Source organism: Ovis aries, chromosome 2 (assembly GCF_016772045.2).
Source record: "Ovis aries strain OAR_USU_Benz2616 breed Rambouillet chromosome 2, ARS-UI_Ramb_v3.0, whole genome shotgun sequence".
Classification (NCBI taxonomy): domain Eukaryota; kingdom Metazoa; phylum Chordata; class Mammalia; order Artiodactyla; family Bovidae; genus Ovis; species Ovis aries.
This window is the reverse complement of record NC_056055.1, coordinates 106,965,886-106,980,904: the sequence shown is the minus strand read 5'-3', so window position 1 is coordinate 106,980,904 and position 15,019 is coordinate 106,965,886.

The window sequence follows — 15,019 nt, the reverse complement described above, 5'->3', positions numbered from 1 at the left end:
GCATGATGTATTCTGCATATAAGTTAAACAAGCAGGGTGAAAATATATAACCTTGATGTACTCCTTTCCCAATATTGAACCAGTCTGTTGTTCCATTCTGGTTCTAAATGTTGCTTTTTGGCCTGCATACAGGTTTCTCAGGGGGAAGGTAAGGTGGTCTGGTATTCCCACGTCTTTAAGAATTTTCCAGTTTGTTGTGATCCACACAAAGGTTTTAATGTAGTCAATGAAGCAGAAGTAAAGATGTTTTTCTGGAATTCTCTTGCTTTTCCTATAATCCAGTGCATGGTGACAATTTGATCTCTGGTTCTTCTGCCTTTTCTAAATCCAGTTTGTACATCCACTGTACACCAGATGTACAAGTATTGCTGAAGCCTGGCTTGAAGAATTTTGAACCTTACCTTGATAGTATGTGAAATGAGTGTAATTGTGCGGTAGTTAGAACATTCTTTGGCACTGCCTTTCTTTGAGATTGGAATGAAAACTGATCTTTCCCAGTCCTGTGGCCATTTGCTGAGTCTTCCAAATTTTCTGGCATATTGACTGTAGCAGTTTAACAGCATCATCTTTCAGGATCTGAAATAGTTCAGCTGGAATTCTATCACCTCCACTAGCTTTGTTCATAGTAATGCCTCCCAAGGCCCACTTGACTTCACACTCCAGGATATCTGGTTCTAGGTGAGTGATCAAACCATTGTGGTTATCTGATCATGAAGACCTTCTGTACAGTTCTTCAGTGTATTCTTGGTACCTCTTCCTAATATCATCTGCTTCTGTTAGGTCCATAGCATTTCTGTCCTTTATTGAGCCCATCTTTGCATGAAATGTTCCCTTGGTACCTCTAATTTTCTTGAAGAGATTTCTAGTCTTTCCCATTCTGTTGTTTTCCTCTATTTCTTTGCATTGTTCACTTAGGAAGGCTTTTTATCTCTCCTTGCTATTCTTTGGGACTCTGCAGTCAGATGGATATATCTTTCCTTTTCTCCTTTGCCTTTCACTTCTTCTTTCTCAGCTATTTGCAAGGCCTCCTCAGACAATCATTTTGCCTTTTTGCATTTCTTTTTCTTAGTGATGGTTTTGATCACCACTTCCTGTACAATGTCATGAACCTCTGTCCACAGTTCTTCAGGCACTCTGTCTCTCAGATCTAATCCATTGAATCTATTTGTCACTTCCACTGTATAATCATAAGGGATTTGATTTAGGTCATACCTGAATGGCCTAGTGGTTTTCCCTACTTCAATTTAAGCCTGAATTTTGCAATAAGGAGTTCATGATCTGAGCCACAGTCAGCTCCTGGTCTTGTTTTTGCTGACTGTATAGGGCTTCTCCATCTTTGGCTGCAAAGAATATAATCAATCTGATTTTGGTATTGACCATCTAGTGATGTCCATGTGTAAAGTCGTCTCTTGTGTTGTTGGAAGAGGGTGCTTTTTATGACAAGTGCGTTCTCTCAGAAAAACCGTTTTAGCCTTTGCCTTGCTTCATTTTGTACTCCAATGCCAAACTTGCTGGTTACTTCAGGTATCTCTTGACTTCTTTTGCATTCCAGTCCCCTATGGTAAAAACAACATCTTTTTGTGTGTGTTAGTTCTATAAAAGGTCTTGTAGGTCTTCATAAAACTGTTGAACTTTAGCTTCTTTGGCATTAGTGATTGGGGCATCAACTTGGATTACTGTGATAGTCAATGGTTTGCCTTGGAAATGAGCAAAGATCATTCTGTCATTTTTAAGATTGCACCCAAGTACTGCATTTCAGATTATTTCATTGAATATGAGGGCTACTTCATTTCTTCTAAGGGATTCTTGCCCACAGTAGTAGATATAATGGTCATCTGAGTTAAATTCACTCATCCCATTCCAGTCCTTTTTAGTTCACTGATTCCTAAAATGTCAGTGTTCACTCTTGCCATCTCTTGTTGACCACAAACAGGAGCGCACAAGCCTCATGGGGGCAGAAAGCAGACTTGGAGAGCTGAGAGATGTACACACAAGCCCTGTGACACAGACGGTGAACTCAGGATGCTGAGAGAAGCCCACACAAGTCCCTGCCTAGCAAGCTTCGGCCTGCAGGGCAGGTTGGGACCTGGAAATAGAAGCTCCAGCAAAGATTCCTGGGACAAGCAGAGGACTGCAGCAGTGAGGCTATGCTAAGGGGGCTGCTTTGACGTGGCTGTGGAAACAAATGTGTCTACCATGTTGGCAAGTAGAAGGACATGTGCTGATCTGCAAAACCCCAAAATCTCAACTGGCTGCTGAACGACCTTGGGCAGGAGAATGTTGGATCCCACCAAAAAGAGATACCCCATGTCCAAGGGCAAAAGAGAAGCCCCAGCAAGACTGTAGGAGATGTGCAATCACTTTTAGAGTCAAATCTCACGCCCACCAGAAACTCTCTGAAGGTGCAAGCAAACCTTGTGCACACCAGGACCCAGGGAAAGGAACAGTGACCTCTACGAGAGACTGAGCCAGACCTGCCTTCGAGTGTTTGAGTGTCTCCTGCAGAGGCATGGGTCAGCACAGGGACAGGGACTTTGGCTGCAGCAGAACTGGGTGGCTTGGTGTGTGGCATAAGTCCTCGTAGAGGAGGTTGTCATTAGCCCCACCATACAGCCACCAGTCAGATAAACCACACACTGGAGAACTTCCCAAGAAGTTCTCACACTGCTGCAAAAGTTCCTAGGGCCCGCAACCATTTTCCCAACCTGGGGATCCAGAAAAGGGACTGAGATCCTCCAGGGAATTGACTTTGAAGGCCAGTGGGGTTTGATTACAGAACTTCCACAGGACTAGGGATACAGACTATTGGAGGGCACCACAAAATCTTATGCCCACAAGGACCCAGGAGAAATGAGCAATGACCCCACAAAAGACTGAGCCAGAGTTGTCTGTGAGTGTCCTGGAGTCTCTGGTGGAGGTCTGGGTTTACAGTGATATCCTCTGGAGTCAGGGACACTGAGTATAATAGTCCTGGGAGTCAGGGCATGCTGGCATAAGTCCTTTTGAAGGAAGTTGCTTCAGGCCAAACTACAGGGAGAGAAAACAGCCACACTCATTAGCAGAAAATGGGATTCCAGATTTACTGAGCATGTCCTCCAGAACAAGATGCAGTTTTCCCCACAGCTAGTCCCTTGCATCAGGAAGCTTCTACAAGCCTCTTATCTTTATCCATCAGAAGTCAGACAGAATGAAAATCACAATCACAGAAAAATAACCAAACAGATCACATGGATCATAGCCTTGTCTAACTTAATGAAACTATGAGCCATGCTATGTGGGGCCACTAAGATGAATGGGTATGATATGGTCCGCTGGAGAAGGGAATGGAAAACCACTTCAGCATTCTTGCCTTGAGAATCCCATTAACAGTGTGAAAAGACTAAAAGATATGACACTGAAAGATGAACTCCCCAGGTTGGTAGGTGCCCAATATGCTCCTGGAGAAGAGTAGAGAAATAGCTCCAGAAGGAATGAAGAGGCTGAGCCATGGGAAAACAACACCCAGTTGTAGATGTGTCTGGTGGTGGAAGTAAAGTTCAATTCTATAAAGCATTTTGTATTAGATACAAAATATCCAATACTGCATAGAAGGAGGAAAATAATTTAGAGCAGATATAAATGAAATAGAGAATGGAAAAACAATAATCAATGAAACAAGATAAAATATCAACAAAATTGCCAAAATCTCAGCTAGAATGCTAAAAAAAAAAAGAGAAAGAGAGATAAAGCATATATAACTAAGATAAAAAATAAAAGAAGGAATATTACCTTTCTCTCAGAATTCCCTGTAAATCTCATTTCCTCAGAATTCCATCACATACTCCCTCAAGCAGAATTCCTCTCACCCACATTTACTCAGATCCCTCTCACCTTCGAGTAACCCTCAAACTCACCTCCTTTTCTTCAGAATTCCTTCAGAAATCCCCTTCTTCCCTAAAGAATTCCCTCCGAATCTCCTTCTTTCCCTCAGAATTCCTTCAGAATCTCCCTTTGCCCAGAAATTTCCATCCTTCCCCTCAGAATTCTATCATAAGTGTCTTTCTTTGTTTCAGAAATCAATAAAGTGTAGTCGCTCAGTCATGCCCGACTCTTTGCGATCCTGTGGACTGTTGCCCACCAGGCTCCTCTGTCCATGGGGTCTCCAGGCAAGAATACTGGAGTGGGTTGCCATTTCCCTCTCCATCAGAAATCAATTCTTTCCCTCAAAATTGACTCAGAACTCTCCTTGACTCAAAATTCCCTCAGACATCTCTTACTTTTTCTCAGAAATCTACTTTCAATCAGAATTCCCTCAGAAATCTTATTATTTACCTCAGAAATTTCCTTTCTCTCAGAATTTCCTCAAAATTTCCTCATTTCCTCAGAATTCTCTCAGCAATCTCTTTTTCTGCCTCAAAAATCTGCTTCTTTCCCTCACAATTCCCTCAGGAATCTGCCTGTTTTCCTCATAAATCTCCATTTTTCCTTCAGAAATCTTCTTTCCCTCAGAAAATTTCTGTATTGTTAAAATTTCCTCAGAAATTTTCTTCTTTTAGTCAAAGTACGCTCAGAAATATCCTTCTTTCAGACAGAAATCTCTGTCTTTTTGTAAGGTTTCCCTCAGAAATCTTGCAGTCAGAAATCTCCAACTTTCATTAAAAATCCCTCAGAAATGTCCTTTTGGGTAATGTATTTTCTTCTTACTGTAAGAACTTCCTCAGAAATCACCTTTTATTCTGTGAAAAATCTTCTTTCTGTCAGGTATTCCTCGGAAATTTCCTTCTATCAGAAATCCCTGTCTTTCAGTCAGAAATAGACTTTTTCCCAGACAGGCTTCCCTCAGAAATCTCTGTTTCCCTGTTTGAAAATTGCTTCTTTCTGTGAGAATAGACCTAGAAGCTCTATTTTCTGTTTGATCTAATTTCACCACAAAAGATCCTTCTTTCCCACCAAATTCACAACAAAAATTACTTTCAGTCCACTTCACCTCAGGACCTCCATCTTTCCGTTAGATTTACCACAAAACATACTAAGTTCTAGGGCTTCCCTGATAGGTCACTTGATCAAGAATCTGCCTGCATGGAGACCCCGGTTCAATTTCTGGGTCAGGAAGATTCCCTGGAGAAGGGATAGGCTCCCCAGTCCTGTATTCTTGGGTTTCCCTTGTGGCTCCGCAGGTAAGGAATCCTGCAATGTGGGTAGACCAGGTTGGATTCCTGGGTTGGGAAGATCCTCTGAAGAAGGGAAAGGCTATCTATCCACTCCAGTATTCTGGCTTGGAGAATTCCATGGACTACTGCATAGTCCATGGGGTCACAAAAGAGTCGGACACGACTGAGAGATTTTACCTTCACTTACACTATGTTTAGAACATCCAAGTTTCTATCAGATTTTTAGCTAAAAACCGTGCAGTTTCTGTCAAATTTTGCTGCAAAACCCTGTCCATTTTGTTACATTTTACCTTAGAATTCCCAGGTTCTGTCAGATTTGACCTCAGAACCCCCAGGTTTCTGTCAGATTTTACCTCAGAACCCCCTAGTTTCTGTCAGATTTGACCTCAGAATGTCCTAAGATTCTGTCCGTCAGATTTTACCCGAGAACCCTCTAGTTTCTGTCAGATTTAACCTGAGAACCCTCTAGTTTCTGTCAGATTTTACCTCAGAACCCTCGAGTTTCTGTCAGAACTTAACCTCAGAACATCCTCTGTTCTGTCAGAATTCACTTCAGAACCCTCGAGTTTCCATCAGGTTTTACCTCAGAATCCTCTAGTTTCTCTTAGCATTTAGCTCAGAATCTCTTGTTTATGTTAAATTTACTACAGAACCTGCATGCACACATACTCCCAAACTCTTTTAGTTATGTTATTTTTTCTTTTATCTTAATATAATTTAGGTTATTAAAGATGGCTGTCTGAGCTCTGTGTTCTAGAATGCCCGGGATGGAACAGATTTGGTGGTATTTGGTATTTTGCGTATGTTATAATAAACCTGCACCTACACAGACAATGATGTTTACTCTTGACTGGGGAAACAAAGTCATTGATTATATTGCCTTTATATTTCAGAAAGGAATATAACTTGGCATCCGGTGCTAATTTGGTCAAGAGATGCTATTAAGTGGCGTCTGTGGTGGTCCAGTGGTTAGGACTATTGCAAAGTGCACAGGTTCAGTCCCTGGTTGGGAAAACTAAGATCCCACATGCCACTGGGTCAAAATAAAAAGAGACAGAAAGCGAAATATTACTAAGGAAATTGGAAGGAAGCCGTATGAGGAGTTTAGTAATGTGGCAACCAAAGTCATTTCTATTTTTGTCATCTCCATTTAAACTCAAGCCTGTGCTGGGGTATTCCACTTAATGGGGATCTATTTTTAATCTTATATGAACTTGGCAGTAACTCTCGTGGACTACTCTTGCACCAGGTACTGGAACATGATGCTATGCTTAGACTGTGTATTAATCCAGTTGCTTCCTCATAGATCTTGTGCCAGCGTTCCCATTAAAACACTAGAGAGCCCAGCAACATTGTTTTGACAGCCTATAAGGCCAATTTCTAGTCCTGTGGCAGCAACATGCCTTCTGGAAAGGAGGTCTTTTCCTTGTTTGCATCTGAATTTCATGTTGGCTGTTATAACAGTGCTGTCTGCTTATCTTTTTCCAGAAATACTGGGAATGGTAGAGATTCATATTGGAATCCAGAAGGTGTTTAACCCTTTTGCTCACATGGGCTGTTTTTAAGTATTTTAAACAATAATCTTATGGATATAAGAGGAAGGGCAAGGGAACAAGAATGCCTTCACTTATACCCGGTCCTCCTACAAGTCAGAATTTATTTATTTATTTAAAATATTTTTACAAACTGTATTTTATCTTTTTTAAGTTGGAGGATAATTGCTTTACAATGTTGGGTCAGTTTCTGCTGTACAGCTGTGTGCATCAGCTGCATATATGCACATATCCCCTCCTTCTTGAGCCTGCCTCCTGTCCACCCCATCCCAACCCTCTAGCTTGTCACAGAGCACCGAGTTGAGCTCCCTGTGCTATACAACAGCTTCCCACTAGTTATCCATTTTACACGTTTTGGTGTATATATGTGAATGTGGCTGGGAAGAGATGGAGAGGCAGATGTAGAGAACAGACTCGAGTCCACAGGAGGGGAATGAGAGGGTAAGATTTATTTTAAAAAAAACAATGATGTTTTCAAAGGCCAGTTATTCATCTCATTGTCCTGGTACTTCAGAGACTTTTCTCATTATATTGTGGCATCTCTGTAATTCTTCGACATCTTCTACGTCTACCATATTTATTTCTCATTACCTCTATACCAAAAACAAAACTGTGTACTTGTTCTTGGAAAAATTACTATGATGTTCACTTTTCACAAAATATCTTCATAACATTGAGGAAGTCTTTAAAATGTTTTTGGCTTTTCCTAAATATATAAGCCCCAAACAAACCTTTAGAAAACCTTTTCTTTGTCAAATAGTATTCTTGTGAAGAAAGTCAAAGACGGCACACTGATTGAAACCGCCCACCCTGGCCAGGCACCATAGTAACTATTTGCATGAGTCGTTTTATGGCAGGAGATTCTGATAAGGAATACGGAACTATTAAGCCACCACCAACCAGAAGAGTTCAGGAAAGGTCAAAAGGAGACACCGCGTGTCCCTCCACTTCCCAGAATCCTGCTCACTAGCATCCATCTTGGCTGAGCGATGTGTACACCACCAGGAAAGACTCTGAATTAGAATGATTGGCCAAAGGCCACCCAGAAACTAATCCTATCACCATAAAACCCGAGACTGCGAGCCATGCAGCAAAACAGTTCTCCTGGGTTCCCTTACCCTACTGCTCTCCACCCGGGTGCCCTTTCCCAATAAAATCTCTTGCTTTGTCAGCACATGTGTCTGCTCGGACAATTCATTTGAGTGTTAGACAAGAGCCCAGTTTCGGGCCCTGGAAGGGGTCTGCTTTCCTGCAACAAATGGTGACTCTGGTGGGACTCTTCTTCACTGAGACTGACATCCTGACCACTTGAGGTACTCAGGGGCCAGCTTGCCTGCCAATGGACCAGACCCAGCTGCCACAACTGGGACCCTTTTGTCCCTGGTCTCTCCTGACGTGAACAACTGGCCAGAGTGCCCCAACCAGGTAAGAAACAAGAGACTTTATTGACCTCTCTCCCCTTCCCTCTCTCTTTCCTCTCCTTAACTCTTTCTATCCTTCCCCGTTTTTCTAGTCCTCTGGTCCTGGACGCAGGAATCTGATCGAAGGGCCTCAGCCTGAGCTGAGGATTGGAGACTGATGAACTTCTCTTGGCAAAGAACTCGAATTCTGGTTCTGGTCTGGTCTGATTTCTGGTAGGGCCAAGTTCCAGTCCTCCCTTCTCTGGAGGCCCAGGGTAAAGTCCCATAATGCCTGGGTATCTGCAGGTGGCAGGAGATGTCTGTAAGGCCACCCTTTTTGCTCCTCTCTCCCACCTCCTCCCCTTTCTTCTTTCAACCTGGCTTCCCTTCCTCCCTTTGAAATCTTTGAAGCTGTCAGTACTTGGATCTGAAGTTCTGTGTCTCTATAGGAGGTTTTCTGAGAGACTGTATTCTTGTATTTAAGGGAGTGTCTGATGAGGACTGCCAGGTTTATATATGTGTGTTTTAACTCTGTTCTGTGTTGTGATTTCTGATGGCCATTTTGCTTTGTCTGGCCACCATTTGGTTTAGACCTGCTGCCATTTTGTTAGAACTTGATTTTCTTTCCCTGTGCCTTGAGACCAGGGCTGTCAGGAACACTTATCTAGACCATCTCTAACTCCTGAGACTGAGGGAAAAGGGGTAAAAGACTTTAAAAAATTTATTTATTTCAACTGTTTTTTTTATGAACTAGTAAATTTTATATTGTAATATCTAATTCATGACTAAACTTAAAAAAGGAAGCTAGATCTTGCACTGTGTCTGTCTAAATATGTCTTGGCATGTCTTTGTCTCTGGGTAATATTTTTGAGGTTAGTTTGTAAATGAGCTCTATTTAATTGGCTTAAAGAAAGGTAAGTGCTTACAAATCAAATAATTCTGAATTACACAATAAATTCCAGGTTCATGTGAACTGGGTAATATTCAGTATTAAATACCTGATATTAATGTTTGTTTGTTGATCTAATATAGACATGTCTTAGAGCAATTAACATTAAGTAAAATATTTTCATTGTACCTAGGTTTATTATAAGCAAATATTATCATATCAGTTACAAGTTTGTCAACAAGGAAATCACCTCGAGTGAAAAAACGTCTAAAAAGATGTAAATGAGATATGAGCTTTTAGATACGCTCTATTAAGAATAATTATTCTTTAAGAATATCTGTCTAAAATAGTCTCTCCAGATTGGCAAAACTTTGAATTTCTAAGGGTTGTGCTAAGTGTGCTAACTGTTAGAAGTCTATTGAATAGTTAGGTCATTTACAAATAAAATAAGGTTTTAAAACATTCACTACTAAACACTAATTTACTTTTACAGAAAAATAAAGGAATTTGAAACTATAAGTAAATAATGTTTGGTGCCATCCTAAAGTGTTCTAAAAAAACAAGGGTTTTAAAAATTATCACTGGTATTTATGCTCACCAATCTATAAAATGCTAATATAAAAGTTAGTTCTTGGTTGCTAAAAAAAAGTGAAAAGTGTGTTTTCAGTTAAAAAAAAAAAGAGGTGTAAAAAAATACCCAAAAGAGTTATGTTATGATTAGGATTCTCTAAAATTGGATTACAATTAGTTAGATAAATAGATTTTGTTAAAAATGACACAGCCATAAAAATACTGGTTAGAGTCAACTAGGCCCAAGATGGCCGAGCTGACTTTCACTAGACCTTGAGCCTTGGTATTTACACCCATTGTGACATATCAACAAGTTAAATGATACACCCATCAACATTGACTAAATCTGACCAAATGTTCTAAACCCTTTTAATTGATCTTTTTGATAAAACTTCCTAAATCAAATTCTTTTGAAGTTCTTTTGACCTCTAGCTAACTTTGGGGTGCTTCAGAAGGCCCCTGAAACATCCCAAAGAGAGATATTAAACTGTTTATTTGGTTGGTTAAGTTACATAAAAAAGATTATCAAATGAGTAATAAATCCACTCATGTTATAATGTATGGTAAAATTACTAATACAGATATCTTAAAAATTATATGGAGTTCTTAACATTTTGACATGTCCTGGTATTCTAATAAAAAACCTGATGACTTCACAAAAGTTAACAAAAGACTAAATGAACCAGCGAATATGCTTATAACTTTTATGGTTTCTGTCTGAAAAATTATGAGTTTGAAACTTATGTTTTCCGGGAGTAGAGAAAACCTTCCTCTCAAACTAATTATGACAATACTTTGGTAAAATTAAATGTTATAAACAAAACAATTATATATTTTCTCTATCTGACTCCTCCAAAAATTGGAAATTCTTAGGTTTCCAGTAAGTTTATCAGATGAGTTAAACAGTTTATCTCATGGGTACAAAAATCTCAAGAAATTTTTGAGACCTTAAAAAGGGAAAAATTCACTTAGATTTGTTAGACAAAATCTGTGATAAGCCTTTGGTGTGAGTTTCCCAGCCCTGTTTTATTTTAAAAGTTCAGTCTGAGACTCTATAAATGTTTCAACAAAATAAAAAGTCTATAATCAATTATGGTTATATAAATCATCAGACCAAAATTAGTGAAAACAGACCTATTTTGCAAACAAACTAGCCCTAATTTGGTTATATTTGATAAAAATTAGGGTAACTTTAGAAAAAAAGATGTTTCAATAAATGTTAAATCCCAGTTTGTTAATGGAGGTCTACCAATAGAGGTAGTAAGACTTATTTCTTAGATAGTTCTTTGCTGTTATGTAATATTAATGTAAAATTTAATTAAATTCTTAAAGAACACCATAAGTTTGTTTCTGAAGCTTATCTCAGTAATCTATCTTTGGATGAAGATCAGATGCCTCATAAACTACAACCAGGACTAAAAAAAGACATAGTTTAAGGGACTGTCTCCAACCTGAATAGACAGACTTTTTTATCAGGGAAAACTACACTACACCAGGATGAAAAGACGACATCAGAGGTGGACAACTTGCCCAAGATGCTGGACCTGATTCATATGATCATTTATAATGGTTTCCTGACTTCTTAGACCTTTGCATATAAATCAAATGCTTTTCTACCATAGGCCTGATCCTATGCTAGTTTTAAAAATCAATCCAATTGTTGGGTTTGTGGCCAGTTACCTGTGTCTAGCTCTGGGTTACTCTGGTAAATTTCTTTACTACAAGACTCTACTGGCTGGCCCTAAAAAAATTTACTTTAAAAAAAATTGTAGTCATATTCAGGTCACTGTGATATTACTAGATGAGATCCCCTCACCAGGCCAATTAAAAATGCCTGCTCTGAGTCTGGCCATAAATTTGAACTTTATTCTATTACTCAAGCTCAATCAGAGCAACCAAAAAAGTTTCAACAAAAGAGAAAAAAGTCTCCCACAATTATGAGATAGATTTATATAGATAACACCAGGCTATGATAATTTAGGTTTGAAGTCTCCTTTGTGTTGGAAACAATTAAATCATACTAGTTCAGTTCAGTTCAGTTCAGTCACTCAGTCATATCCGACTCTTTGTGACCCCATGAATTGCAGCACGCCAGACCTCCCTGTTCATCACCAACTCCCGCAGTGGACTCAGACTCATGTCCATCGAGTCCGTGATGCCATCCAGCCATCTCATCCTCGGTCGTCCGCTTCTCCTCCTGCCCCCAATTCCTCCCAGCATCAGAGTCTTTTCAAATGAGTCAACTCTTCTCATGAGATAGCCAAAGTACTGGAGTTTCAGCTTTAGCATCATTCCTTCCAAAGAAATCCTAGGGTTGATCTCCTTCAGAATGGACTGGTTGGATTTCCTTGCAGTCCAAGGGACTCTCAAGAGTCTTCTCCAATACCACAGTTCAAAAGCATCAATTCTTCGGCGCTCAGCCTTCTTCACAGTCCAACTCACATCCATACTTGACCACAGGAAAAACCATAGCCTTGACTAGACGGACCTTAGTCGGCAAAGTAATGTCCCTGCTTTTGAATATACTATCTAGGTTGGTCATAACTTTTCTTCCAAGGAGTAAGCGTCTTTTAACTTCATCGCTGCAGTCACCATCTGCAGTGATTTTGGAGCCCAAAGAAATAAAGTCTGACACTGTTTCCACTGTTTCCCCTTCTGTTTCCCATGAAGTGATGGGACCGGATGCCATGATCTTCGTTTTCTGAATGTTGAACTTTAAGCCAACTCTTTTGCTCTCCATTTCACTTTCATCAAGAGGCTTTTTAGCTCCTCTTCACTTTCTGCCATAAGGGTGGTGTCATCTGCATTTCTGAGGTTATTGAGATTTCTCCCGCCAATCTTGATTCCAGCTTGTGTTTCTTCCAGTCCAGCATTTCTCATGATGTGCTCTGCATAGAAGTTAAATAAGCAGGGTGACAATATACAGCCTTGACGTAATCCTTTTCCTATTTGGAACCAGTCTGTTGTTTCATGTCCAGTTCTAACTGTTGTTTCCTGACCTGCATACAGATTTCTCAAGAGGCAGGTTAGGTGGTCTGGTATTCTCATCTCTTTCAGAATTTTCCACAGTTTATTGTGATCCACACAGTCAAAGGCTTTGGCATAGTCAATAAAACAGAAATAGATGTTTTTCTGTAACTCTTTTGCTTTTTCCATGATTCAGTGGATGTTGGCAATTTGATCTCTGTTTCCTCTGCCTTTTCTAAAACCAGTTTGAACATCAGGGAGTTCGCGGTTCATGTATTGCTGAAGCCTGGCTTGGAGAATTTTGAGCATTCCTTTACTAGCATGTGAGATGAGTGCAATTGTGCGGTAGTTTGAGCATTCTTTGGCATTGCCTTTCTTTGGGATTGGAATGAAAACTGACCTTTTCCAGTCCTGTGGCCACTGCTGAGTTTTCAAAAAATGCTGGCTAATTGAGTGCAGCACTTTCACAGCATCGTCTTTCAGGATTTGAAACAGCTCAACTGGAATTCCATCACCTCCACTAGCTTTGTTCGTAGTGATGCTTTCTAAGGCCCACTTGACTTCACATTCCAAGATGTCTGGCTCTAGATAAGTGATTACATCATCATGATTATCCGGGTCGTGAAGATCCTTTTGTACAGTTCTTCCATGTATTCTTGCCACCTCTTCTTAATATCTTTGCTTCTGTTAGGTCCAGACCATTTCTGTCCTTTATCGAGCCCATCTTTGCATGAAATGTTCCCTTGGTATCTCTAATTTTCTTGAAGAGATCTCTAGTCTTTCCCATTCTGTTGTTTTCCTCTATTTCTTTGCATTGATCACTGAAGAAGGCTTTCTTATCTCTCCTTGCTATTCTTTGGAACTCTGCATTCAGATGCTTCTATCTTTCCTTTTCTCCTTTGTGTTTCACCTCTCTTCTTTTCACAGCTATTTGTAAGGCTTCCTCAGACAGCCATTTTGCTTTTTTGCATTTCTTTTCCATGGGGATGGTCTTGATCCCTGTCTCCTGTACAATGTCATGAACCTCATTCCATAATTCATCAGGCACTCTATCTATCAGATCTAGGCCCTTAAATCTATTTCTCACTTCCACAGTATAATCATAAGGGATTTGATTTAGATCATACCTGAATGGTCTAGCGGTTTCCCCTGCTTTCTTCAATTTGAGTCTGAATTTGGTAATAAGGAGTTCATGATCTGAGCCACAGTCAGCTCCTGGTCTTGTTTTTGTTGACTGTATAGAGCTTCTCCATCTTTGGCTGCATAGAATATAATCAGTTGATTTGGTGTTCATCATCTGCTGATGTCCACATGTAGAGTCTTCTCTTGTGTTGTTGGAAGAGGGTGTTTGCTATGACCAGTGCATTTTCTTGGCAAAACTCTATTAGTCTTTGCCCTGCTTCATTCCGCATTCCAAGGCCAAATTTGCCTGTTACTCCAGGTGTTTCTTGCCTTCCTACTTTTGCATTCCAGTCCCCTATAATGAAAAGGACATCTTTTTTGGGTGTTAGTTCTAAAAAGTCTTGTAGGTCTTCGTAACACCGTTCAACTTCAGCTTCTTCAGCTTTACTGGTTGGGGCATAGACTTGAATAACTGTGATATTGAATGGTTTGCCTTGGAGACGAACAGAGATCATTATGTCGTTTTCGGGTGCGAGAGCCGGTGCACTAAGCCTGGCAGAGAGGAGCTACCCCACGTCTGAGGTCAGGGGCAGTAGCCTAGAGTGCCAGGTTGTGATGCCGCAGGAAAGGCCGAGAGGAGCTACCCCATGTCCGAGGTCAGGGGCGGCTGCCGGGAGGAGACACCCTGCGTCCGAGGTCAGGGGTGGCTGGGAGAAGCCACCTTGTGCCCAAGGCCAAGGGCGGCAGCTGGGAGGAGCCACTCACGCCCGAGGCCAGGGCCAGCGGCCAGGAGGAGCATCCTGAGGAGCTATGGCTGCGCAGGCACAGGAGGGCCTAGAGGAGCTATCCCATGTTGAAGGACAGGAACCGCGGCGGTAAGGAGATACCCCTCGTCCAAGGTAAGGAGCAGCGGCTGTGTTTGCTGGAGCAGCCGTGAAGAGATACCCCACACCCAAGGTAAAAGAAACCCAAGTAAGATGGTAGGTGTTGCAAGAGGGCATCAGAGGGCAGACACACTGAAACTAAACTCACAGAAAACTAGTCAATCTAATCACACTACGACCACAGCCTTGTTGAATTCAATGAAACCAAGCCATGCCTGCGGGGCAACCCAAGACGGGCAAGACGTGGTGGAGAGGTCTGACAGAGCGTGGTCCACTGGAGAAGGGAATGGCAAGCCACTTCAGTATTCTTGCCTTGAGAACCCCATTAACAGTAGGAAAAGGCAAAATGATAGGATACTGAAAGAGGAACTCCCCAGATCAGTAGGTGCCCAATATGCTACTGGAGATCAGTAGAGAAATAACTCCAGAGAGAATGAAGGGATGGAGCCAAAGCAAAAACAATACCCAGCTGTGGATGTGACTG